This window comes from Gossypium hirsutum, chromosome A13 (assembly GCF_007990345.1).
Source record: "Gossypium hirsutum isolate 1008001.06 chromosome A13, Gossypium_hirsutum_v2.1, whole genome shotgun sequence".
NCBI classification, from domain to species: Eukaryota; Viridiplantae; Streptophyta; class Magnoliopsida; order Malvales; family Malvaceae; genus Gossypium; species Gossypium hirsutum.
Window position 1 is genome coordinate 30768162 of NC_053436.1, and position 5459 is coordinate 30773620.

Sequence of the window (5459 nt, forward strand, 5' to 3'; positions counted from 1 at the left end):
GCAGGTTGCTTTAGTTTATGACCGCTAGGACCATTACTGTTTGATAGTGAAATTGAAAATACAACTCGTAGAAATCGTAGAGAAGCAAGGTAGAGTCAATAAAATTTAGTAGACGAACAAGTGGACATTGTTATTACTGAGGAGATGGGTGATAACCAGAATAATAAGCTACCTCCTGCAGTTGTTGTAGATCTATATCCTGTTCCTCGTACTATGCACGATTATGCCAAGCCCTCTCTAACTAGGGCTAAACCGAGTATTATGAGACCCACCATTGCTGTAAATAATTTTGAACTAAAGCCAAATACAATTCAAATGATACAACAATTTGTTCAGTTCGATGGTTTGTAAAACGAAGATCCAAATACTCATTTAGCCAATTTCCTAGAAATCTATGATACTTTCAAAATTAATGGTGCCACTGATGATGCCATTCGCTTACGGTTATTCCCTTTCTAGTTGAGGAACAAAGCAAAATAGTGGTTAAACTCTCTGCCACAAGGTTCCATCACTACATGGGCCCAAATGGTAGAAAAGTTCCTCTTGAAGTACTTCCCACTGGCTAAGATAGCCAAGTTGAAGAATGATATCTCCTCCTTTGTGTAGATCGATTTAGAGACTTTATATTATGCATGAGAGAGGTACAATGATTTATTGAGAAGGTGCCTTCACCATGGGTTACCCTTATGGTTACAAGTTCAAACCTTCTAAAACGATTTGAATCCCTCAACTAGGAAATTAATCAATGTAGCAGCCGGTGGAATTCTGAATAATAAAACACCTGAAGTGGCTTATGAGTTTATAGAAGAGATGGCACTCAATAATTATCAGTGGCAAGTCATGAGAACAAAGCTGATGAAAGCAGCCAGTGTTTTCAACTTAGATAAGTCACCATGTTATCAAATCAGGTAGAACTTTTGAATAAGAAAATTGGTGGTTTATATGATTCCACGCAGGTACATCCAGTGATGCAATGCTATACAAATGGAGGAGGTTTAAGTAATCCAAAATGTTTACCCTTCGCTCCTAGTAAAAAGAACGAACAAATCAATTATATGGGTAATAATTTTAGTCCTTAAAATAACCCTTATAGTAATAACTATAATGCAGGTTGAAGGAACCATCCCAATTTCTCTTGGGGTGGTCAAGGAAATCAAAGAACACAACCCCCTCCGAGCTTTCAACAACAACCTTACCAGCAAGAAAAAAAGCTGAACCTTGAGGAGATGTTGATAAAGTTTATCTCCGTGTCAGAAACATGTTTTTAAAACCCTGAAGCATCACTTAAAAATCAACAAGCATTGATTCAAGGACTCGAGAATCAAATTGGTCAACTTGCTAAATTAATCTCGAAAAGACCATAAGGTAGTTTGCTTATGTAACCTTTCAAACCCGGCCTAGACGTTATGGCTAGATTGAGAAGGCTACATTAGCGACCGAAATGGCCAAGCTAACTTACGTTACTTTTGAAAACCTTAAATAAACTCATTTTTAGAGAAAATCGTAGTTATACTTTGAGTTAGCTTAAAAGCATTTACTCATTAAGTCGTGTATACTTAGGATTCATTTTTTTGTTGATAGTGTTGTTTTATAAAAATCGTTTGCTTGTCGCTCTTCTTTAAAAAAAACTCGATGCTGAACAAATGCAGCGAAAAAACCATTTTTCAAGTCATTTTGGAAACTTTGTTGCCTTATCAATTTGTTTTTCAAAAATAGTTCCTTTTCAATGCAATGGAGACTAAGGAACAATATCAAATTTTACTTAAGCTCGTTATTATGCCTTATCAGGTTATTATGATTGAGTAATCCATGCATACAAAAATCCTAGAAGAAAAGTTACCAAGCCACAGGCCATAAGTCATTAAAAATTACAAACCAAAACAAATAGAGACTGATTAATACTTATTAAAAAGAGTCCGAGGTCAAAGGTGATTCTCCAAATGCCAAGTCTGATCCTAATTTTGAGGTTTACTTGAAAAGTTAAACACTATTTGGGGGTGAGCTTATGAAAAGCTCAGTGTGAGTCGAATAATTTTGAAACATATAAAAAAATCAAATATAGTGAAACATATTAGCATTAACAAAAGAAAACAGAACCATCATAAGAATTTCATATCATTACATAGACATTATTAATATTGATGTCAAACGGTGTATGAGCATGGATCATTATTCATCCGAATAACAATTATTAATTTCAATACCATTCAATACAACAAAATACAATACGTAGCATAAATTAATAACATTCGAATATATTGTGCACATGATGCAATGCAAGAAGGTTCCTACCCATACCATCCGCTACACATCAAGTGTTCCCCAGAACTCATAATCTAAACTCCAAAACATGATGGGTTTAAGCCATTGTGGTTAAAACCACTGATAACAAAATGCAAAAAATTCTACCAGTAAAAATGCAGACAAGATGCCAGTAAAAATGCGATAAATTGCCATTCCCTTCGGTACTCTAGGTGCAGTGCACTGACTACGAATAATGCTGACTTAATATGCCACCAATTCTCCACAGAACTCCTCTGTCAACCACAAAATCCCAACCCAATGCATATGCAATATGTCACACTATCTTATACATAATCATATCTCAATACTTTTCACATTCATTTGACATGCTCAACATGTCCTCAATAATCACATACTTTTAGTAAATGGAAACAGTACTCCAATCTTTCAAATTACCATTTTGTTGGTATCAATCAATATCGTTCAATTTCACATACTTTATGGATTTTCATTGTGCATAAATAGCACCCTTTTCCATACAAAATATAATAAATATCTCAGGCATTTAAATCATATATAAGCTTATTATCTCAACATATTATATCATTCAGTAAAACATTCTAATATCTCATAACTCAAATATGCAATTACAAATTCAATCAAACATTCATACTATCAAACTAGCAATTTTGCCAATATGTCAATCTTTTAAGGCTCGAAACATACCTTGGTCGACCAATCACAAAATCAATACATTTGCTATTTTTTCAATCCAATCAGCAACTAATTTATCAAAAATAACATGATATTTAACATTTTCAAACAATTTTATGAGTTTAGGAGCCACACCTTATTTTTTGCTTCCTCGCAGCACACTAACGAATCTTATAATTTTCCTTAATAATTCCTTAAATGAAACTAAACAAAAATTTAGTATAAATTAAATCAATTTGTCTCTTAAGCAGCCCTAAAACTCCCACTTATGGGTTCCAACTAATCATCAAAATTACTACTATTTTACGAATCCAAACTAGTCAAATTTCTTACATTATTTTGTTGCGAACCATGCGCGCGAATGATTTTCGGCTTTACGATTGATTTGGGGTGTTCCAGTTAGAACCTAAAAAAATTATATACTGGAAAATCAGTAGCTAATATGGATTAAATCCCTCATTTAATAAACCCATAACTTTTTCCCAACAACTCTGTCGAAACAACAAACTAGTTTACAATTAATCGCACTTACACTTCTTGAATTGTAAGATCCGAATGGCCAATTGACTAAGAAAGTTTTTCCCTAATTGGAATGGGATTAAATACAAATTAGGATGGTTAAAAAACACAATTTAGTTCTGGAAAAATATGGGCAAGACCCAAGAAACAAAACAACCCCCTTTTTTGCAGATAGGCGCATGCACCACCATCCATGGTGGCCAAAATTAGGACTGAATTTTAAAACAGTTTGAGATATCAATAAAATTTTAAAAAATACCTTTGAAATCATTTAAAATCCCCCAAATTCCAGATTTAGAAATTTTTGTTTTTAATTGACAAGATTAATCAAGAAATTGAAGAGAAAAGAGATCTTACCCAAGCTAAGTCAGAGAAACAGTAATGGCACTTTCTTAGCAATGTTTGGGATCAATCTTAGGGTTTAAGATTTTAGATTCGGGGCTGATTTGGATGAGGATAAATGGAAGCATTAGGGTAAATGATATGGTGCACAGTCTTGATGCAAAAAGAATGAGAAATAGAGGGTAAAATAGAAGGTGTATACGACAACAACAATGGGAGAAAGAAAGAGAATTGAAGAGAAAAGAGGAGAGGAAGAGGGGAATGGCTGAAAAATACAATAAAAATTTGTATTTCTACTTATGGCTCAAGGGTATGGATGGTACACACATTAAAAAAACAAAAGAGTTTGCAAAATTTAATTATATCACAAAAGAAAGGACTTGAACTTGGGACCTCATTTAATTTCCATGATTTCTCATATTTCTTTTAACCATTAGGCTTCTTCCTCATTCTTGAAATAATTTTTCAATATTTATTTTAAAAACAAGGCATGCCACATACTAAGGTTTAAGGAAAAAAATTGCAAAATAATAAAAATGTTACAATAAAAGGGATTTAAACTTGAGTTTCAAGGAACGTTTCACTAACACTTATCCAAAAAACCAATAACTCATTTATTTCATAAAAACAAAAAGATAATCTCAAAATTTAGGACATTCTTTCTCTCGATTCACAAAACCAATTCTACTAACCCCGATTTTTGGGATGTTACAACTTAGCAATACCAAAACTAACCTAAGGGAACAACTTCATGCAATTATTGTTCGAGATTAAGAAGGGTTAGTTGAATCTGAACAATAACCAAGGTAAGAAATTATGGTAAATAATGATAAGTTTGAGGTAAGCTAGAAAGACAAAAAGCCAATTGTTAAGGAATATAAACATTGAGTGCCATATCCTAATGCGACGAAGAGAGACCACGCGAACGAATAATTTGGTAAATTTCTTTAACTCATAAAGAAATTACATATTAACTTATTGTTTGTTGAAGCTCTTTCACAGATACCCAATTATGTCAAATTTTTAAAGGAGCTTTTGGAAAACAAACGGAAGTTAGACGACTTGTCGACCATGGAGCTAAATATAGTTTGGTTGGCCATATTGCAAAATAAACTACCCAACAAACTGAAAGATCCAGTGAGTTTTACTATTCATTGTTTAATTGGTAGTTTAAATATTGATAATGCTTTGGCTGATTTAGGGGCTAGTATTAATGTCATGCCCTACAAAATGTTTAAACAAAAAGGTCTTAGGAAACCCAAACAAACAAGGATGAGTATTCAATTAGAGGATAAAACCATTATATATCCTAAGGGTCTTATTGAAGATGTGCTTGTTAAAATCGATTAATTTATATTCCATGTTAACTTTGTTGTTTTAGACATGGATGAGGACAGTGAGATACTTTTAATTTTTGGACGACCTTTTTTAGCAATTTCTAGGACTATTATTAATGTTGGTATGAATGAATTGGTACTTCGGGTAGGTGACAAAATGATTACTCTCCAAGCACGTGATTCTGTGAGAGTCTCTAGTAATCGAGATGATTTCAAATGTTCTATTAACGTGAGTAACCATGTGGCTCAACCTAATTTGTAGGAAATCCCACGAGTGAACATGATGGAGCCATGTTTCAGTTA

At 33.3% G+C, this 5459-nt stretch overlaps 1 non-coding gene across 1 annotated transcript; it reads right to left on the reverse strand.

Moving 5' to 3' along the window:
• Nucleotides 1-573: 573 nt before the first annotated feature.
• Nucleotides 574-680, reverse strand: LOC121212964 (small nucleolar RNA R71). The gene has a single exon (XR_005908334.1). It is a non-coding gene; the product is annotated as a small nucleolar RNA R71 (small nucleolar RNA).
• Nucleotides 681-5459: the final 4779 nt, after the last annotated feature.